The following is a 23,232-nucleotide window of genomic DNA, read 5'->3' as shown; positions in this document are numbered from 1 at the left end:
TTGGAAACTGTGGACCAACCACTCTCTAAGTCAGATTTTAACCAACAAAGTGACTCGAAATGCCTAAGCCACAGCTGTTTTGTGGAATGCCATTTAAGAGTTCCTGAAATTAAGCCAAAAATAAGTTTAAAGGTGAACAGAGTCCAGAGTTCAATTCAATTCAAATCAGCAGAGAGAGAGAAACAGAGACAGAGACAGACAGTGAGAGAACCAGAGTAACTGATAAATGTAACTCCTGCTTAAGTTTATTTTTAGAACGTGAGCACTGTGATAAAATCAAGGCATTAATCCCACGCAAAACAAGACCACGACAACATTTGAAACTGGAAGAAAAGACTGAAGTGGAAGGGGCCCTCACGATGCTATTCTAATGCATTTTCCTAAATAAGTGCGTTTTTATTTGCAGAAGAACAAGAGTTTTAAAGGACACTGGAAAATCTGTTTCTTCCATTGTGCATGTGAATGGTGAGTCCACGTCAAGACTTGGATATAAATGAGTTGAAAGTTAGAAAATAGCATAATGTATAGTTTTGGGAAAAACAACAGATATATAAAGGGTATTTAGAATAAATATTTATAACCAAGACCACCCAAGGATTTGGTTGAATCATTTCTTTTTTGAAATTGTAAAACCCATCATTTAACCAACTGTTTAGCTTTTGTCCCCTATGAATTTATCCTTGAGTTACTTCCTTGTTCTAGGAAAAGTGGCCTCAAATCTACCTTTAGGAATAGTGGATAGAAAATATCGTTATTTCAGGCATCACATAGACTCTAAATATTTCTGTGGTAGCTTTTGGGGAAATAAGCATTATGTGCTTACTATGTTCTGGATGATTAAATACGATACTCACTGGATCTTCACTACAAGTTTGAAAGGAGCTATTATATTCATTTTATAGACGAAGATTAGGTTTTGCACTTTCTGGCTGTGTTTTCTGGGAAAGTCACGTAACTTCTTCAGGTCTAAGCTTCAAACTCAGTCTGGTGTGAATTCCACAACGCACGTGCTTCTCATTACCAGATGATATCCTACCTTTTCTAACATTATGATGCTAAGAGCTATTAGGCTTGATACAAACAGCAAAAGGGAAATGTCCCCAGAAGATCTCACACGTACGATCTTTGTCTGAGGATGTGGCTGAGAACGCAGACGGGTGGCCAATACCCTCTCTCTTGAACCGATGAGTGATGTTTTCTCCACAGATACCGGTTTCAACAAACCGATGGGATACCTATCGTCACGGCTCCATCACTCTATGGTAGCGGAAGACTTAACCCTGAAGAATCTACCCTGATTCTTTTTATAAGGTGATGACCGACACTGCTCTTCTTGCCTAGGCATTTATGTCACATGGATAAAAGCAGTTCTTCCAGCATGGAGGACATTTTGCTCGTTGTTTTTCCTGCTAGTACCATTGTTTTGAATAATGGGAGACAACTAAGTTAGTGTTCTTAAGAAGGCAATGACCTACATTTTGTCTGTGAAAAAAGAAACTCTGGAATTCTGATTCTTTTTTTTTTTTTTTTTTTTTTCCCCGCCACCATAGTCTCAAGCCCTTGACCTCTATAAGACACTAACGTGGAGTTAACGGGTCATCTGGTCATTTCCCTGATTTGTTATTGCACTTAGCGAAAAAATCCACTTTTCTCTAATTTATTCACTGATTGATCCTCTCAACAAATATTTATTAAATATAAAACAGTCCTAAAGAAGGAGGGTTCAGTGGGAGATGATTTATTGCAATGAAACCATTTTCCTTAGGGAACTTAACATTAGTGAAGGAGGAAAAACAGATAATTTGTCATTGAGTTGATACAACACTTCATCTGTTTAACATATTTATTGATTGGCTACTGTGTGCCACGCAATAATTAGACATCAAAAATGTATTGATGAAAAGAAAAAGACAAAAGTCCCTGCCTTCATGAACCTTGTATTTTGGTAGATGTTGACGGAGACTATCAATACGTAAAAGAAATTGCATGTCAAAGGTGATAAGTCTTTATGGAGGAAAACAGTAGGGGAAGAAATTAGGTGTGAGAGGTGGAGGAGTGAGAAGATTGCATGAGTTATTTTAGAACAACAAACATCTGTTACCTCCGAGTTTGTGTTGGTCAGGAAGCCAGGCTTATCTGGGTTCTCTGGATCAGGGTCTGTCAGGCTGCAGACACAGAGTCCAGTGGGACCGCAGGCATCTCAAGCCTCGCCCAGGGGAGGATTCTTTCCCAAGCTTAATCACATGGTACTTGGCAGGGTTTGGCTCTTCTGGGGCAGTTGGATGGGGGGCTCAGTCTCTACTAGCTGTTGGCTAGAGACCTCCTTCAGTTCCTTGCCACTTGGGCCTCTCCATAAAACAGCGCCCAACATGGCAGCTGGTTTCCATTAGCTCCAGTGAGCAAACAGGCAAGACAGAGGGCAGAGTCTTTCTCTAGCCTAATCTTGGACGTGACATCCCCTCAGTTTGGCCATATTCTGTTGATTAGAAATGAGTCACTTGTTCCAGCCGGCCCTCAAGGAGGGGGAATTTCACAAAAGTATGAACCCCAGGAGGCAAGGATCACTGGGGACCATTGCCAAAGCTGCTTGACACAGGTTTACATGTTTAAATAGGATGGTCAGAGAGAGCTTCACTAAGTAGGTGAAATTTGGTCGAAGTCCTGGAGGTGGTGAGGAATTGGGCAAGGTGGATACCTTGGAACAGAGCAGTTCAGGCAGATAGAACAGCCAGTGCAAAGCTCTGACGTGCTGGGCATATTCGAGAAACCACAAGGAGACCAGTGTGGCTGAAGCAGAGTTACAGAGGGAAGAGTAGTAGTGGATGAGGTCATCCTTGTGCCAGGATCTTTTTCCAAGATGGAGAGGATTCTGCAAGCTAAATATGTCTGAGATGGTTTTTTGAGATGTTAGAAAAGACCAGGGTAGGTATAGATTTGAATAGTTAGGAAAAATATTGTGTATGGCAGGCAGGTGATGGTGACAAACAAAATAACAGAAGTGGGAAATGAGGGTAAATGAAGACCTGGCTCCCCCAGCTTGACCAATGGAAAGATACAAAGGTATCTTAACACCAAGACTGTGCTGAGGTTAACGACCTGCTACTCAACCAAATGAGACTTGGAAGGAACACACCAATCTCATCAACACAGAAACTCATGCCAGCTGTTGCCAACAGACAGGGAACTACAAAGCAAATGTAGATTTCTTGGGTGAAACACTATTAGAAGGCTTTCTCCAAATGCCTCTGTTCTGATTAGGGTGTACCCCTCTCTCAGATTTTAGCAAGTAATGACCAACAAGTCACCCACTGGTCTTAGCATCTTCAAATGGTCACTTTGTTGGAAACCATGGGAGTAAAAGGACTCTAAACAAACAGTCCTTCTGAGATGTGTATTGTTTTAGTCCATCAGGGCTGCTATGCAAAAATACTATAGCATGGGTGGTTTAATCACAGACATTGATTTCTCACAGTTCTGGAGGCTGGAAGTCTAAGATCGAGGCGCTGGAACATTTGGTATCTGGTGAGACCCATTTCCTGGTTCATATAGGGCTGTCTTCTCAGTGTGTCCTCATGTGGCAGAAGAGGCGAGAGAGCTCTCTGGGGTCTCCGAGGGCTCCACCCTCATGACCTAATCACCTTCCAAAGGCCCCACCTCCTAAATCCATCACACTGGGAGGTTAGGATTTCAATAGATGAATTTGGGGAGGATACAAACATTCAGTATGTAGCATCGATGAATGTCGAAGTAAACTCAGATCGGTTGTTTTCGGTTACAGTTTCTAGACCCAAGAGCTCAGCTTCAGGAAGAAAGAATGGCTTGTCTACACCCTGTAATGATTGCACTGGAGGATCCCTCTGCAGGGACATTTGCATCCTGCTTTCTTAGCTGGCCAGCCTCAGCAGACTTGGAGGAGAATTCTTTTTCTCATCATTTTTAGGCCATACGCACCCTGGACTTTGTAGTTATTTAAACATAAGCAGTGGATGACTTTATTTTTTCTTATGGCTGCTCTTCAGTGAAAAAGATGGGATCGATTTTTTTTTTCTTCCTGTCCCTCCAGGGTTTTCTACTCTAAAATCAAGGATTCCGATGCACAATGTGTATAGCATTTTAAAGAGGCTTTTACTTTTTAAACGTTTTCTAGTTACATTGGCTCCACATCCACTGTCTTTCAGAAGTAGACCTGAAGCTGTCCACAGGTGCAAAGGAAAACTGAAAAAAGTCAATCATCTAAGAAACAGCCCCAAAATAGATTTACCCAACAGTTCCACATAAAGAAGGTGATTTTTACCTTAACAATGTCCAGAAGTATCACCCCAAGTTCTGATTTTATGTAAGATATGAGTATAGTTTTAAAGACTTCAAACGGTTACATGGCTTTAGATTATGTTCCATAAGATTTATTCTTTTAACTCAAAAAGAAGCATTCAGTTATTCTTTCTTTTTTTAAAGAAAAAAGTATGTTCCAGCACACATGACAAAAACATATTTCATCACAATGAATTTTCATTTTTCATTATACTCCATTTTAAATTAGAACCATGTTCCAATGCAATCAATAATCATTTATTGGGTCTGGTACCAAGATAACAAAGACCTGGTCCTTGCCCTCGGTCTGGCAGAAAAAGGCGGATCTGTAAATAATTAAGGGCAATTCAGTGACCTAGTACCATGATAACAAGAGATATGACAAGCACACCAACGAATTGAGCTTTTTTTCACGAAGGCAATAAGGTGATAGATAAATCTGTGGCATGTTGCCCTTGTCCTGGGTATGCTTTTGGAATTCAGAACTTTCAGGCACTGAAATATTGTTTTTACTGTGAGCTCTTTTACGAGATTTTTCCTTGCCAGAAGCTTTCTCTGACAGTTCCCTTAGAATTATTGTTTTCTTTCCCCTGTAGTTTGGTAACTGTATCAGGGTTATCCAGAGAAATAGAACCAATAGGATACATGTATATAGAGAGAAGGAGAGGTAGGAAGAGATTTAATATGAGGAATGGGTCATATGTTTGTGAGGGCTGGCAAGTCTGAAATCTGTAGGGTAGGCTGGCAATCTGGAAATTAAGAGTTAATATTGCAGTCTTGCGTCCAAAATGTGCAAAATTTGCAGGGTAGGCCAGTAGGCAGGAAACTCAGGTATGCTGCAGCCTTGAGGCAGAGCTGCTGCTTCTAGCTCCTTTGGGAAACTTCAGTCTTTGCTCATAATCCCTTCACCTGTTGGATGAGGCCCACACTCACTAGGGAGGGTCATCTATCAATACTTTACTTAAAATCTACAGATCTGGGGCTTCCCTGGTGGCGCAGTGGTTGAGAGTCCGCCTGCCGATGCAGGGGACACCGGTTCGTGCCCCGGTCCGGGAAGATCCCACATGCCGCGGAGCGGCTGGGCCCGTGAGCCATGGCCGCTGAGCCTGCGCATCTGGAGCCTCTTGCTCCGCAACGGGAGCGGCCACAGCAGTGAGAGGCCCGCGTACCGCCAAAAAAAAAAAAAAAAAAAAAAAAAAAAGTCTACAGATCATAAATGTTCATCACATCTAACAAACATCTTCACAACAACATCCAGAATGGTGTTTGACCAAACAACCGGGCACCACGGCCTGGACAGACTGATACGTAAAATAACCCACCCCAGGAACACAGGGCGTCTTCACTATGATTGTATTTTGCCATACCATTATTAGACATTCTAAGCTTGAAGCTTCAGTTTCTGTAAAAGAAATTAACTATATTTTACTCATTATATACACTTAAGATTCCATAAGATGGAGATGCCTAAAAATACCGTCGTTTTTGTATAGACGCATCCAGTAATTTAATACAGCATTTTCAGTGCTACAATTGTTTAATAAGGCAAACTGGACAGAGAGAAAATGATTTCTTTTAATTCAGGCAAAGAAAAAGACACCACAGTCCAGCCTTCTAATGGCATTGTCTCTTAGCTTCACTTTCCATACCATATATTTCAGCTACTATATATTCTCTCCTAGATTTTTGTGTAGTTTATATTTTTTCTTTTTTAAAAAATTTTATTGGCGTATAGTTGATTTACAACGTTGTGTTAGCTTCAGGCGTGCAGCAAGTTATTCAGTCATACATACACATGTATTCATTCTTTTTCAGATTCTTTTCTCATATAGGTTGTCACAGTATATTGAGTAGAGTTCCCTGTGCTATACAGGGGGTCCTTGTTGGTTATTTATAGTAGTGTGTGTATGTTAATCCCAGGCTCCTGACTTATCCCTCCCCCCTACATTTCCCCTTTGGTAACCATAAGTCTGTTTTTTATATCTATAAGTCTGTTTCTATTTTGTAAATAAGTTCATTTATGTCATTTTTAAAATTAGATTCCACGTATAAGTGGTATCACATGGTGTTTGTCTTTCTCTTTCTGACTTCACTTAGTATGATAATCTCTAGGCCCATTCATATTGCTACGAATGGCATGTTTTCTTTCTTTTTTATGGCTGAGTATGTGTAGTTTATTTTTCATATGTATGAGGCCTGCCCCCCAATGACTATGTTCACAGTAGTAGCAACATGCCAGGAGCTTTGAGAAGCCACAAGGTAAACATGGTGTATCTTTTTGAAGCGTTAATTTAGCTCAACAGTTTGGGTGGAGAATAGATGAACTAAATCATTTAAGTGATAAGCAGGTTAAGTAATTATTTTTGTAATGCAGTATATATTTTAAAGAAAACTCATAAGACTGGAATATTTCGAGCTTGGGCTCAGTCCAATGTGTCATATTCTCAGATCTCCTAGGATTTGGGGTAGGGATAACAGTAATGTACTCATTTCTCTTTTGTTTTTTCAGATTTTTTTAATGCACAGTTTTGAGAAGCGCTGTTAAAGGAGGATTTTTGTTAAATACATGGGATAGGTTAGTACTTGATTAGTTAAGGGGCTCTGCCCACATCCACCCCTCCCAAATAGCTACTCACCCACAGACTTGGCAATCTTCTCACAGCTATGTACTTATCTCATGTGAGACCGTCCCCAACAATAGCCATTCAGGACATGCTGTCTCTACTTTGGGAAAATAAGCCAAAGCAGCCTCAGGAAACAAGGCACCTGGCCTAAGGGCTGGACCACAGAAGTGTTAGTAGATCTCTGACCCAGGGCTCTTCTGTGTGGGAGCCACTGCCTTGAGTCTGCTGAGCGAGAGCTTCATAAGACTCACCAACTTGCACTTACCTGAAAGATGCACCCAGCCTTCCTGATGAACCGTGAGGTTATTAACTGACCTTTTAGTGTTCTTGTCATGTACTGTTGAGTTCTGTTTATAGATGGCATGATAAAATCCTTCCCTGGACTTGCAACTGACATTTGAGAAGGTGCCAGAGTCTTAGAGGCTGTGAGCTATGTACCAGGATTGTCACATCCAGAAGCTTGCTCCTTTGCTTCAGGTCAGCATTGAGTCAACTTGTGGGTGGTTAGAGAACACTCAAGGAGAAAGCAGTGTGGCTAATTCGAGCAAATTAAGACTTATGAGTTACACATATTTAAATTTAGGCTTTGTGGGAATGGAAGGCGGTTTCATTTCCTTAAGACTAAATTTTTATTTAGCTGTACCAGATAACAGTATTGAGTTGGAGATAAGATTACGCCATTTACACCAGGAGTTTAAAAGCTAAAGAAACATTCAGAGAAACAAAACTGAACGAAGCAAAATCATGAACAAGCAGACCCAAACAAAACCTAACGGAAGTAAAATATACTGTGATTTATGCTCACAACAGGAGTCAGGACCGTGTTTCCATGCCTTATATTACTGTAGGCAGAATATTTTGTGTGTGCTTTTCCTGAACATTTGTGTCACCTCATTCCTGTTCTTTACTGGCATAAAGGAGGGACACTGTTTCTCCAGTTGTGCATGGAATTGTGTGTGGGAAAAAAGTGGCTGTATTCATCGTGCATAAAGTAATACCATGATAACTATATCGTGGACCTGGTTATTTCTGGCATCAAAATAATAGCGTTCAGTAATCACATCGCCACTCAGGAGACAGCATGTCGTGTCATCTTTTACACTTTGGTTTCACGACTTGAACAAATGGCATCTCTGTTCTTCTAAGTATGTGCACAGTACTCATGGCACTGGGCACTAGGGTATATAAAGATAACTCCATCAGTTCCTTGCCAATGGGAAAGATAAAGCCTATCCAAAAAGGACATGGGCAGAAAAGTCAACTTTGCTGGGAAGTTGAGGGAAGCTTTACCGTGGAGGTAACACTGTGTTTCAGCTTGAAGAGAAAAGGAATGTCTGCCTGATCTACAAAGAACCGAACATGTTTGGGAAAATGTGAGAAGTTCAGTGTGGCTGGAGTCTAGGGTGCTGGTGTAAGGACTGAGTCAGGGTGGTGGCACCTGGGCTAAAGAAGTGGTGTGACCTAGCAGTACGTCACCTGGGAAGGCTTTTTGTAGGGTTTACCCTTCTCCCCCAAATCACACGCAACGCTAGTTCTAAGACTGAACTATTTGCCCATTCATGACCTGTGACTGATGCTGGGAAAGGAGAAGGATTTAATAGAAAGTGTAGAGAACAGAGAAGAGGCAGAAGAAGCTAATCCCTGGTGTTTTTCTGCTTTACAGAGGACTCCTTGATTCTCATGCAAGGTGGGCTTTTCCCAAGAACTCTTTCTAACGCAAATAACTTAATGATTGCTCATCAGGGCTCTGTTTTCTTCCCAAGCTGTCCATTCGCCATGCTTTATTGTCCTAAACTGCGTGGATATTAACTTGGTGCCACTCTATTTAGGGAGCACGTGGTCAGAATAGTTTTTCTCACACCTGAATGGACCGCTTGAGATGGGATCAGGGATTCACCTGTAAAGACACAGCTCCTCTGTATACCAAGGGATGACTAGATAGACTAAACGGGGCATCATGGTGGTGGAAAGAACACTGGGCTCAAAGTCAGTTACCTTCAGTCTTAGGATCGTTATATATTTATTCTTATTGGACAGTAAGTAGTTCTCCCTTGTCAGTTTCCTCATCTATAAAATAAAAATATTCCCATCATTTATTTCTACATTCCTTCAACAAATACTTAAAAGTGTATGTATATATTAAGTGTGTGCATATTTATATATATAAATAAATACATATACTATCTATAAAAATAAACCTATATTATATATATAGGAGAAAAAAATATATATATATATATACACACATTCCTCTAGTGGCTCTGCTTTTCTAATCAAACCCTGGTAACCAACCCTATTAGGTATTTATATGTGTATATATGTGACTTATGATACTATTTGACCTTATATAATGGGTGACACCTCTGGTGCTGCAGCCAGAAGCTGCAAGGCAGGCAGCGGGCAGCACAGGTGGACGTGAGGTAAAGGAGGACAGCAGGTGAGAACCGGCAAAGATTAGCCGGAAGCCACCAGGATGAAATGAAGCTCACGTTCATCTCTCACAGCCTTTGAGCTTCCAGTGAGATCATGGGGGTGTCCAGAGGGGAAGAGGCTGCCCCCCGCCATGTAACCCAGGAGCCGCAGAAGCTGAAGGAAGAAACCCAGTAGGAACCACGGGCTCACCTGCTGCTCTGTGCCAACACGTTAGCCGTGCCAACCTGTGTGAAGTCCCACAGTGCCTCGTGCCCTGTGCCGACCTTCCGGTGTAAAGAGAATACAGCTGTTGGTTTACTTCCGTCTTACAGATGTCGTGCAGAATGTCTCCCATGGCCCAGGCTAACCTGGAACTATGAAGGAAATGGAATTCTGGAACGTGTAGTCCCAGTTTAGCTAAACTGATACGATCCAAACCTACCACCCCTGACGCCTGCCATTCAGAATATAAAACAAATGATTGAAACACAGTTCCTGTCTCCAAAGAGCTAACTGTATGGTGGGAGAGAGTCTTCATCCAGTCCGATGTGTGTTATAATAGAACTACTTGGTGTGGTGGGACACAAGCACAGAGAGAGAACAATACACATGAACAAGCTTTGGAAGCGTTACGTTTTTAATGGCCTCGCAGAGTCTCATTTTGGCTTTCTGACATTAGATTACCTCTACTTAGAAAAAGTGAAAACTGGAGACGAAATGTGTTCTAGATATTTTAATAAATGTATATTCCCTGAGATACCCTCGTCTTTATCTTAGTTCACTCGGGCGAGTGGTGGTGCTGAACGGATAGCAACCAAATCTCTACACTAACCCAGATCTTTTGGTTTGCGTAATTATGTATGCTTATTTAAGTCACCAACCGTTTTTTCCACAGAGACGATGTTTGTTTTGCTTAAGTATAACTTACCCGTCTTTTAACCTGAGGAAAGAAACCCAGAGATAGATGAAGAAATTTCTTGACCGGTAGCAAAATTCCTTGACAATGAAAAATGTAGAAAAAAGCAATGAAGATAGGAAATAGCTTCAAAATGCTATGCCAAGACGATATTACGAAAGCTGCTTCTTTATCAACACCATCTTGTATAAATTTTCTCTATTTCCTTATTAGATTATGTTTGACTAACAGCTTAATCTGCCTCAGTTTCTCTTTCTTTGCTGCTGTCTAATAGGGTAGATTTGGTATATTTCAAAGACATCATGTTTTCTCTGTATCACAAAGATGGTGTCACAAGGATAGGTGGCCTCATCCGTTCTGTGAAGGGTTTGTGTCCATATCCCAAACGTCCTGTTACCAAAGTCATGGAAAGAAGGTATTTCTGCTGAATCTTCCCTGAATGATACGAGACTACATGGAGAAACTTATGGGATGTTTCACTTGCCAAAAACAAAGGAGCATGTGTCATTTCACGGCAGAAATAACGTTTTCAATTTACTGCCTGGTTTTTATTTAACAAACACAGGGTGCTAACTACATGCTGTGCATTGTTCTAAGTGCATTACAAGTATTCCTCCTTCCGCCCGCACGAGAAACTTTATTTTTACAGATAAGGAAACAGGAGCACAGAGAGGCCATGAAATGTTCCCAAGGTCACACAGCTAGTAAGTGGCATAGCTGATTTTGGACCAGGCAGCCTTTCTCTATAATAAGTGTTTTAAAGCATTAACCCACGCCCTCTAAAGAACCTCAGTTCCCCATAAATTCATATCTGTGTGATTGTTAGTAATGCTAAATTATATTGACACATAATCTGGGTCATACACCTAACATTCAAGAAACCTTTGTACGCAACTCAGAGTGAAAGCCTGAGGAATGCTCAGGCATTGAAATGATAAAATAGAATCAAACCCTTCCCCCTGAGCCCTGCTCTCTGCTCTCTGGTTACTGGTTTCTTTGAAGTATTCTGTTTTGCACGCCAAACATTAAGTTGTGCTTTCTCTATCAAAGGCATTTAAAGAATAAAAAACAAGCAAATCAGAAACAGAAAAGAAGATATCTGTGCTCTATTTAACAGGCAGAACCCCAGCTGCACCAGCGCAAGCATCTGTCATTTCCATCAAGAGTTAATAAACACACAAAAAAGTTAATCGGGGCTTCCCTGCTGGCGCGGTGGTTGGGAGTCCGCCTGCCGATGCAGGGGACACGGGTTCGAGCCCTGGTCTGGGGGGATCCCGCATGCCGCGGAGCAGCTAAGCCCGTGCGCCACAACTACTGAGCCTGCTCTCTAGAGCCCACGAGCCACAGCTACTGAGCCCACGTGCCGCAGCTGTCGGGGCCCGTGTGCCTGGAGCCTGTGCTCCACAACAAGGGAGGCCGCCGCAATGGGAGGCCCACGCACTGCAATGAAGAGTAGCCCCCGCTCCCTGCAACGAGAGAAAGCCTGCACGCAGCGGCGAAGACCCAACGCAGCCAAAAATAAATAAAATAAAATAAAATAAAAAAGAAAACAGCAGAGAAGATACAAAAAGGGAAGGGGAGGGGAGTTGATTCAAATAGTAAAATATTAAAAAAAAAAAAGTTAATCAACACAAACAGAATTTTGACACCGTAAATCGATAAGGACTTCACTTCATAAAGCAAATATAATAGCCAATCTAAGGAAAGTAATAATTCATTGATGGGGGAAAATACAATCGTTCTTTATGGTCCTGATGACATATGGAAATCTGTCGGCTTCAATACCAAGTATTGAACTAATACCAAACAAGCCATTTGTTTGAGGGGAAAAATATGATAAAAGTAGAGCCCAATGGGCCTTGACAGAGTTCTTAGTTTAGAGTAGAAAGTCTCCCTTTACTTAATTCAGTATAAAATAGACCCCTTCTTTGTGCCAGTGAATATTAACTTCATTAGTTAGAAGCTACTGCTCGTGATATGCAAATATTTACAATGGAAGTTTTCATGGAGAAAGTAGAAGCAGCCTTAGTTTTCACTCTTGCATTAAAATTAATTAAGAATAACAGTGAGTGACATGAAGTCACCTGTGTTAACTATTTATGGCATAGCAAATCCTGTATTTCATTGGTTCCGCCATTTATTACAAATGAAGTCAAATTTATATTTTGAGAAAGCATCCAACAAAGCCAGTGATCAGCATATAATGAAATTGTATTTTTAATAGTGAAATATTTTCAGTATTCTCTGAAAGAAAAAAAAAAAACTATACTTCCAAAGAAAGCTGTTAGCATTACATTTTTACTATTTAAAAATAATTACATGAAAATCATTATTTATTAATCGTTTTCCAGGATTCATCATAAAAATGTCTCTTGAAGAAATAGGATGTTTACTTCTTAAGTTGAAAACAAAAACTGTTGGAAAAATTTGGTAGTTGCCCTACCCTTAAGACTGTTAGTGCGTTCATGTTAAAGATCCCTGAATTCCCGAAGGTTCTAATAAACTTCTTTGTTGTGCTTGGCATTTCCTTTTGCGTAGTCTCAGCTTTTAAACTAAAGACCAGATCCTTCACTCACATATTTTTGTTTTTCTTGTTTTACTCTTTTTCTGATTTGATTCCTAATGAAAATAACAAACATTAGTGGGTAGCACTTCAAAGCTTAGAAAATGCTTTTACAACAGTGATCACATCTTATCTTCAGAAGGACTCTGTGAGGTGAGTGAGAGGTGAGAGTAAAGCAGTAGAATTCTCACTATAGTGATGGGAATGCTTAGGCTCAGGTCAGTGAAGCCATACATGGCACCCAGGAGACCTCAAACTCCAGGGTTTCGACTCCAGATCCATTCCTCTTTCAAAAAGCGTGCAAATCCTACAGACCCTCCTTTTCTCTTCCATCTCTGCAGTAGAGGGTAACAAGTGATTTCTTAGCGTGCAATCGGTTTGTATTGTAGAATCAGACAGACATGGGTTTTAATCTAGACTGTGCCCCTTATGCCCTATGTGATTTAGGCTAGAGGTTCTCAAAGTGTGTCCCGGCCTTAGAAGCATTAGAATCAACTGGGAACTTGTAAAAAATGCAAATTCTCAGGCTCCATCTCAGACCTATGGAATCGGCAGCTGTGGGGTTAGAGTCCAGTGTATCTGACAAACCTTCCAGGTGATTCGGATCCACATTCAAGTTTGCAAACCGGGGGAATGTATAGGCCAAGGCACTTCACCACTATCAAACTTCTGTTTCTCTTTAAATTGGGTCAGTGATAGAGTTTTGGGCGGCAAGAATGTGAAACAGCGAATACACAGCAGACAAACGCTTTAGAAATGTTGACCTTCCCAGAGGAGTGAATTTCATTAAAAGGGTTAATTCTAACTCATGTAATGAATTTGGTCCACCATGAGAACAGAAGTGAAGTGACACTTCTTTTTTGGATGCTGCATTTTTTTCTAAACCTGGAAGAGAGGACAATATCTAACTTATAGGTAAATGGGATGGTCCTTTTTGGCTATATTCAAAGTAATTAGTGGCTGCCATTGAAAAGAAATCAAATGAAGTCAGGTGTTGTTGTCTTTTTCTACTAGGAACTTTAATAAAAGTTCACGGAGGGGGCATGACCTCTGTCTTCGTCACCAGCATTTTATTTGTTGTTTGTTCACGGGATTCTGGCATTTGAGTCATAATAGCTTTGCCCGATGGCCAATTTTAGTTCCATGTCTTGAATTACTTAAAATTTATAGGTCTTAATATGGCTTAGTAAGTTAAGTCTTCAGTTTAAAATAACCTATAAATTCAATTTGAAAACTCAATGAAGAAATTTTTTTAGCCTTGTGTCCATCAAAACGTTTGAAAGTTGGTCTTCTGTGGCTCCATGGAGTGTAGAGATAGGAACAAGCAAATCGAGCCAATTTCTCCTTCTGATTCCTCTGCTTGCCCTCTTCTTGGACCTACAACAGTAGAGAACACTTGTTAAAGTCCTACTGTGTGCCAGGCACCGTGCTATAAGCTTGGGGTCCTACTATCCTTATTTATTTGGCTCTTTAGGGAGGGGGTGTGGGAAGTGTTCTATGACAGGAATTGGGTGATTTAAGCCACGTGAGTTGACCACCTAAGTTTTTGTTTTTAGATCAAATTAAGAGCCTTGCATAATTTGTACGTGAATTTTAACTGCCAGGAACGAGAACCTTAGTATGCCTGCTTTCATTCAACACTCCGTCTGCCCAGATTCCTGAAGTCTGAAGAGAAACAGCCACGTAAGCCACGGGTTTTTTTTGTTTATTTGCTCCAGTAGTTCCCAAAGGTGGGATTCTTGACTTGGAGGAGACAATGAGGGAAAAAAAAAAAAAAAACCACCTTATGTTACTAAAGTGTAAAATAAAACTGCAGGGTTCCCGTAACTGTGGTAGTCTACAACCGGAGGGCACACTAATAAATAAACTTACTTGGCTAGGAAGAAGGGAAAATACTGAGCTATAAACAAGACTTACCACCATGTGTAACATTCTTTTTTCAGAAGGTTATCATATCTGTTTACCAAATCTATATGTAGGTAAAAAATTAAAAGCTAGTTACTTCAGTGTTTACAGAGAACACACAGCTCTGACTAACGCTGTTTAGAATCTCTAGTCACATCACACTCACAATAAAGGCTAACACTCCATAACCCTCGCAATAACTGCGTCCATCGCCCGAGGTCTAGTCCTAATGTCCCGGGGCTTTAAGCAAAGAGATCTGACTGGGACTGGTGGTGTCTACTTCTGTCCAGCCTCAGCTGCCTCTTTGCACAGCAAGAAAGCTGTTCAATCATTTGCTCAAACATTTATTTTTTTAGGCTCCACCTTGAATTTAATCACATACTTATCTTCCTGCCAAAGTATTTGTGCTGGTAAAACAGGGCAACTCGATCTAGGCAGAACCTGCTGTTTCTGCTTCTGTCCAAAGGGTCAGTGGTAGAAAGGCTGATGGCAGTGATTTTATAATTGAATGGGGTAATTGTTCTGAGGTTTTTGTTTTTCCCTTGAAAGAAAATGCTACAGGCTTGAAAGCTCTAAGATAAGGGGGAAAGTCTACGCAAAACACTGTGTGCCTTCTCACAGACCTTTAGCTAGTAGAAAACAGATCATCTTTGTTACACTTTGGCTGGATAAAATCGACACATTATATGGGTAACTGAGGTCAGTAGAAACCCTTGGAGTTTATTTTCCCAGGTACTTTTCTTTTCTGGGCTAAATTATGGACCTAATTTAGGCTAATATTGCTACTTACAGACTGAGTTGAATTCATTGGGTTCGTTTATCATATTCATATGTTAAAGGTACTTAAAAGCCCAGAGCTGCCGTTGTGAATGATCAAATTCTATAGTCTCTCTTCAACAATCTATGATTTATCTACCTAAGTGACCAGGAAATGTATAAAGGACCGTGTAATTTTGCTAAATTTGTCAAACAGAGAATCTGAAAAATGGAAGTGTGATCCATTTCGTTTGCCTCGATGGCCAAAAACGTAACCAAAACCTTGTTCAGAAATATTGTTTAGCAGATTATGGCTACGGAAAAAAGACTCCAAGTCCTCAGCCAGGCAGGTCAAAGTTTTGCCATTTGGGGCTTGGCCCTCTCTGCCACCATTTCTCTCTCTCACTTTACACCAATGCTGCGTCCTTTCCTCCCTTCTGAAGTATGTAAGTCCTCTCCCACTTAAGTCACCTATCTAAGCAGGTGTCTCAATGTTAGAGCCAAATCCGCCTTTTACATGACGCTTTTCCAGATGAAATCAAGCAACAAGGAGCACACCCTCCTTTGAATTCATCCTGGTTTCTATTCCGTTTTCTGCTCATCAACCATCAGCCAGGACCGTTTCCCACTCATTTGACTGTTAGTCGAAACATAACTGAAATAAAAATACAATAGCAGTGATCTCCTGTTTGCTATAGCTAGTCCTCTAAACAGCTTACTAACTTCCTATGGACTGGCATTATGTCTTGTAAATCATAAATGTGCGAATAGCCTCTTTGTTACCGACCTCTTGGACTCTTTAATCAGTAGAAATTGGTAAGAGGCCCAATGAGGGATTCAGACAAGGCTTTAAGGGGACTTGTGCTGCAGCAGGAGGGGGCGAAAGCAAGTAATGCGTAACCTTGCTCCGTCCCCCCGCGGGGGGTGGGGGGTTGAGCTTAAACGGGGTAAGGGTGGAGGCGGGGCAGTGTGTCGGGGCTGGAGTGGTTGGCTGAGGAGGTCTGCCCACCCGCTTCACGGTGCTGCGTGCAGGGGTCCCGCGTGGCACCGTGCTTTTGCTCCCGACACCTCACAAGGGGAGAGGTGACAGTTGCGTTTTTGGCCTTTTTGTATCTTACTGGCCATAATTTGCCCCGACTGCGCATGCACGCAGTTATTTTTAGTCCCTCATAATTCCTTTGTAGCTTGTTGCTCAAGGAGACGTCTGTCCAGGTGCAAGCCCTGCAGCAGAGCGTCCCAGGTCCCAGCCTGTCTCATAGTAACCACCTTGAACGTAGTAAAAAGGCCGGGGGCGGGGACGGGTGGGCAAGGAACAGCATATATGTCTTTGGGGCAAATAATCAAAAGTTAGGTTGAGGAATGATATATAATAAGATTTGCTCCCTGATGGGATAAATTACAAACAAGTTCAAAACAGGCCGCATTTATTTTGGGTTTTCCTTCTACTCTGTCCCTCACCCTGTCTCCCAGTTCACACACACACACACACACACACACACACACACACACACACACACACTCCTTCCGATGCTCTGATTTCCTCTCTTCTACTGGTTGCACGTCTAGTACTTTGCTTTGGCCCCGTGTAGGTCTTTACTTTCCTGCTATTCTCCAGGGAGGGCTGCTTTGCTTGATGTTTGCCTGTTCCCTTGAATCATCCTGGATCCCGTACTCTGTGAAGAGTCACTTTCCCCTTATTTTACCCTCTCATGTAATATTTAATTTGGGACTCTTGGGTGCATCGACTACACAGTGAATAACATAAATAAGTCAAGTACTGTGATGGCCTGGGATGGGGGGAGGAGTTTTAATTTAGGCGAATTTAGGTTACTTATCCTGTTTAAGCAGAACCTCATTTATGGGCTAGGAAATCAGGTGTTATATAACACCAAAAGGTCTAAAATGTGGTCTGCATCACAAATAAATACTCAGTGTTGCATCTGTGAATTGGAGAAAGTTGCAGAAGTTGAAAGAACGTAAGCTTCTAATAATTAGTGAAAGTATGTACTGTATACACAGACACCATCTAGATTGAAAGAAAGGGCTGGCAAAATATTTAACTGACTGCACCCATCCACATGGTGCTTTATGGTGCCTGTAAGGTGATGAGTCAGAGAAATATAGCCAGCAGAAAAGGTAGGGAAAATGGTCAAATACTTGGACCCTCCTTTTTGTGACTAAAACCAGTTTGAATTGGTAGGTCTGACAAGGCTGAAATTTATTACCCACTCTCCCCGCCTAGTTTAAAATAATTTTTGACTGTCCAAAGAGTCATATTGGGCAAAAGGCCATATATCCAAGAACAGGATGCATCCAACTTGCTATAGTTTGATCAGTCTCGAGAGATGGCAGGAACTGCTGTTTTCAACAATCTATAGTGCAAGGCCATGCAATTTATCCCCAGCAAATTGTTATTATTGAGTATTTGTTACAATCGTTTTCATCAAGATCAGATTCAATGATAATTAAATTAACCCAGCTTTAACATATTGGCTAATAGATAGAGTTCTAAGACAGTCAACCTGCTTTGAAAAAAAAAAAAGAGTGATCGAATGCATTTTTTAGCTCATATAATAAGGGAGTCTGAATAATTTATTTGGGGTTTTTTTCCCACGAATGATTCAATTTTAAGTATTGGATGGAGGCTATCGTTTCAAAAAGCACATTTGTGTAAAGTGGTTTTCCCACATTTCATTTACCACCACGTTCTACTGTTTTGAGAGGTTGAATATACGAACGGTGGCCACGATCATATATAACAATACAACTGTGACCCCCCGCCCCGAGCTCTATAGCAGATAGCCCTGGAAGACACATTTTTGTAACAATGGGCCCGAAATGATCAAGAATTGGTCCTTGACTTCCAACTTCCCTAATTTTTTTCCCCTGCTTCTCACTTCGAACCAACGAGGGAAGGCAAAATGTGCCTCCTTACCACAGAAGACGCCCACTTCTAGTACACCTGATTCCAGCTTCTCATGCCCCCAGCCTCGGATCAGACCATACCTGAAGCCTTCCTTTTTTCTTTTTAACTGTAATGCTTTCCCACTCGTCTGCCTCCTCTTTGAATCTCTGCCAAACACGAGTGATGGTGGTGGACTCCCCTGCTAGAGCGAACTCTGAATGATAGCCCCAGCTTGTTCTCATTTGGGCGGTCTTCATTTCTGCAGTATTTATTTGATGTCTATATAGAAACTTTTAAAGAGCAAAATGAGCCCTGCCCAAGTTTAGACAGTCGTTTAGGGCCACTGGACCTTCAGTGGAGTGCCAATAATTTTGAAAGCCAGACGAACTGTTAGAAGTGGTTCAAACTTGGGTCAAGACTCCTTTGACCTGTTTCAGATTGATGACAATTCGGAATTTGTCATAGTCAGTCCTCTTTCCAGGTCATTGCAGAAAAGGCCTCACTGCTTGTGTCTCCTGCACACAGTCCGGTTTGGGGGGTTGTTTTCTTTGGAGAACGACATCATCTGTAATTAGTTCAAATTGGCTCTGTTTCTTTGAGAAGTCTATTTTGCCTTTATTAACTGAGAAGTATGTGGTATTTGGTTTTAGAAGGTTTCAATTCTAATCCTGCCGATACCTTCTTTCATAACAAGACTTTGAGATAGTCTATCAGTATATTTAAATCTTATTTAAAAATTGCTAGGGACATAAGTACCTATTTTATGGGTGGCTTAAGAATGAAAACAAATAACTTCTGTAAAACTGTTACCAAAGTCCTCCGTACTAATACGTATGTAGTATATATTCAGTAAGTAATGGCTATGGTTATAACATCAAAATAGTGGTTCATATTTCCAAAGGAACAATCCTTTTTGTCTGATGTGATAACAGAGAATATTTGGAACAAAGATTTGGAAATTGCTGGTAACTTGCTAGTTTTTCAGATTACATTAGGTATCAGATAAACACGGCTATCTGACAATATATGCATTACATCCTATGGAGAATCAAGGCAATTGTCTTCATAATTCAGTTGATGTACACTTTCTGCTCTACCGAAAACCACGCCTCTCAGACCTGGAATGCTTTGGGATTAGGCAGGACTATGTTTTGGCCTCAGCGTTTTCAGTGGCCTCTACAGGTTGAGCAGTTTAGAGCTAGTAACTTGGTTAAGGCTTTTGGATATAAACTTGCCTGTTTAGAGTGTCGAGCAATCTACATTTAAAATGTGTAATTCCAGAGGTGCGGTAAGGTACATGACCCAGCCAGCTGGAGAAAGTAGCATGTTCTTTATTTTCTCTTACATCCTATTACAGTCAAAGAAAGCATCTGACATGGTGAAATGCTCGCTTTGCAGACATGACGTGTGCAAGTTTAATTTGTGAATCAAACAAAGGAAAAATTCCTGGGCCTTTTACATGCATTTTTCTTAATGTGATCACTGAATCCGAGTTAGCCATTTAATCCTGAACGAGACATGACTTCACTGGGGTTTGTTCCCTGAGTAAATCTTGGACTTCCACACCAGGACGTATCAATCGCTTACTCGCTCCTGTGCCCGTGCTGATGTCAGGGGCTTGTGTGAGGGCGGGGCCGGCGGAGGGGAGCCCTCCAGCAAATGCTTTCGGAACAAGTCTTTGTGGGAAGTTCACTGTTTTTGTCATAAAGGCCCTTTAGTGGTCAATCTGGAAACCACGAATGGAATGAGTTACCCTGTTGAAATTCTTAAATCAAAACGCATTGGTTTTCTTTGGGGAGTTTCACTAAAAATTAGAGGCACAGATCATTACATGGAAGTGGGAAGACCTAAGAGGAGCACCTGGAACACATTTACAGAATACGCGTTTTCCGTCAGATTCTTGAGGAAACGTTCCTAAGGACGGGCCCTCAGTGCAGGCCCACGTAACATAGTTTTTAACTTCCCTACGGTTGACTATTTCAAATGTTTTCAACTCTCTTTCAATCTCTGATCCTGTCTCTGTACCCACCATCCCCTTATTGAACCAAGAAATAAAATCACCAGTTTCTCGCCATCCCACCTGTTGACCTGATTACAGCCATACCCATCCTTCCCTTCGAATCATACTCGACTCTTCCCACCCTTCCCTTTACTCTGCAACTCCTTTCCCTTTTCCCTCCCTCCCTCCCTGATGGATTTCTGCTTCTTGTGGATTCAGACTCCCAAGTACCTCTTGAATCTGTTCCCTTTGCTTTATTCCCCCAGGTTATGCAATATCGTCCTCACTTCCCTCCCTGTTAGTTGTCTGGCCAATCCATTCTCACCACCGCTGCCAGAACACATGCTCTTAAATTCTAATCAGATTGTCCTACTTCCTGATCAAAGCCCTTTAATCCTGCCTGAGAATAACTGGAATGCTTGAACCTGACTTACCAGATGTGGCTCTCACCACTCCAGCTCTCTCATACTTTGCCCCATCCTAGATCCCGCCTTCAAGCCAAATAAACACTTTAATTTTTCTTGTAACCCCTATTGGGCGCTAACATGGTTTGTCTCCACTAGTTGCATTCAGTATGAGTAGAAGAAGGGTGTAAACTACACTGTTGGGGAAAAATGACTCACAAGTAACAACTGCAGCGTGGATTCCCTAAAGAACAATCACAAACATACCCGTGGCTTTAAAGAAAGTAGAGTCTATCCAAGAGTGAAGAAGGCTACCCATGAAAAGAAGTTTATTCATTTGCAGAGTTTTAAGTTGAATTTTAATAGAGTTTCCTTAATGCACGAGAAGGACTTCACAAAGGCTTACTGAATTACAGGGAAACGTTTAAAACTTTAAATCATTTTTTGCACTATCCCTCTTAACAAGCCAGCCGTTTTGAAGCCAGTTTCTTTTTCGTTCCATTAAAAAAAATGACAACTTTAATTAAGACTTCGTGGTATATAAGAATTGCTTAGTGATATATATATATATATATATATATATATATATATATATATAATTTAACATATATCAGCTTTGCCCAATTTTCTTTCCAGTACAGACACTAAAGACCAGCTTTCTTTATCCTGACCTAAATGTTAGAAGCTAGAGGCCCTTTCGGTGACTTTGTCTTTCTTCACCTCCCTACTCTCATTCCCAGTAGTTGCGAAGTTGAATTTTGATGAAATTGGATCTTTGAAGTGGAATTTTGAGTGGAATCTGGACAGATTCTGGGTTGGTCAAACAACACCTCAATAACTGTGAATTAAGATATGTCGCATTTTAAAAGGGAGAATCAGAGAAGAATAATCAGGATATTGAGCAAATCCTAAAACATGGTTTGTGACCCAGGGGTGTGCTGGAGCAGACTTGTGTCAGCTCCCAGGAGCCAGCTGTTCACCCCTTACCACCTCCACGTTCTGGTACATCCCATCAGCACCTGGACATCAGCCAGGGTTTCAGTTTATACCACAGAAATTGGCAAACTCTTTACAAAACAGAAATAGAGTCACAGATGTAGAAAACAAACTTATGGATACCAAAGGCAAAAGTGGGGGGGGGATAAATTAGGAGTTTGGGATTGACATGTACGCACCACTAGATATAAAATAGATAGCTAATGAGGACCTACTGCATAGCACAGGAAACTCTACTCAATATTCTGTAATAACCTATGTGGGAAAAGGATCTGAAAAAGAGTGGATATATGTATATGTATAACTGAATCACTTTGCTGCACACTAGAAACTAACATGACATTGTAAATCAACTATACTCTAATTAAAAATTAAGAAAAAAAAAGAAATTGGCAAACTCTGCAATCAGTCCTTTTTTTTTCCCTCAGAGAACCCGTGATGAAAATTTGCTAGCACGCAACTGCTTAGGAATAAGCTAAGTGTCCCAGCAGTCCTGGTTTGACACCTGCTATCTTGGTGACTCATCGTTTTAGCATTTGTCCCAACACTCTGCACCCTTAAAAGTGACAAGTTAAATCATCACTCTGCATATCAGGAACCTAGGAGGCTTTGGAGGGTTTTCCCTGGAGGAAGTGAAGCCCGGGACTTGGAAGGTAAGAAGTAACTAGGAGATTCTGGTCTTTTTTTGTCTGAAGAACTAGCTGTTGGAAGTAAGACGTGACTTGTTTTGCAGAGGGACAGCAGGGGGACAGGAAAATCCTGTGAGAGCTACGGAAGACACATTTTTATCTGAGTTTAAGGAAGGACTTCCTCATTGAGAGAGTTGAGTCATCGTAAAATAGGAACAGAACACGTGAGGGTCACTGAGGTCCTTGTCAATGAAAATGTCCCAGCAGAGACCGAGGGCCACCTTGAGGGGCTGTCATACCAGGGCTCAGGCAAGGACGTCTTGCTGTGCTCGTGCCCTTCTGAGCCTTTGAGGTGACAGACACGGCCACTGCGGCGATTCTCACAGGGTCTTTGCTCAGTAATGTGTGTATTCGGTAGATGGTACAACCACCAGCCGGAGAAGTGATTCACTCCAGTTCAGAAAATAATGATCCAAGCAGAAATGTTTATGATGCCTTTTTGATAAGCTTTAAAATGGAACAATGATCGCTCATTTGAGAGGAAGCCCACGCTAACCAATTGACCACTGATTGATTTCTGAGTCCACATTTGGACATCTATTAAGATTGTCCACTCCACTTTGGCACAGTTTGGCCAAAGAGAGGAAAATAAGTCAGTAAGTTTCCCACAGCTTAGGAACATAGGTAGCGGAAGAGACTTTCGTAAGTGGCGGGAGAGGCCCTGTTTCGCAGTGAGAACTTCAGATACTTCCTCTGTCGCCTATGGTCACTGGGCAGTTGGAATAACAGGAAGCCCTCCGGCCGGCAATAGT

At 41.4% G+C, this 23,232-nt stretch overlaps 1 protein-coding gene across 12 annotated transcripts in view; it reads left to right on the top strand.

Moving 5' to 3' along the window:
- KCNJ16 (potassium voltage-gated channel subfamily J member 16) overlaps positions 1-23,232 on the top strand; it is a 144,244-nt gene that overhangs the window by 91,731 nt on the left and 29,281 nt on the right. For 4 of the 12 annotated variants that reach the window (XM_029211898.1, XM_029211899.1, XM_029211897.1 and 1 more), the window contains one exon: positions 22,220-22,444. The exons of 5 other annotated variants lie outside the window; for them this stretch is intronic. The gene's annotated coding sequence lies outside the window, so the exon portion shown is untranslated. Of the gene's footprint in view, positions 1-406; positions 466-1,206; positions 1,312-22,219; positions 22,445-23,232 lie in introns of all 12 variants that reach the window. 3 more of the 12 variants (XM_029211904.1, XM_029211902.1, XM_029211909.1) reach the window with 3 other exon arrangements.

The sequence above is a fragment of the Monodon monoceros genome, unplaced genomic scaffold (genome assembly GCF_005190385.1).
Source record: "Monodon monoceros isolate NGI ecotype Baffin Bay Population unplaced genomic scaffold, NGI_Narwhal_1 Super_Scaffold_9, whole genome shotgun sequence".
Classification (NCBI taxonomy): Eukaryota; Metazoa; Chordata; class Mammalia; order Artiodactyla; family Monodontidae; genus Monodon; species Monodon monoceros.
Note: the sequence above shows the minus strand (reverse complement) of the source record. Positions and strands in the feature narration are given on the sequence as shown.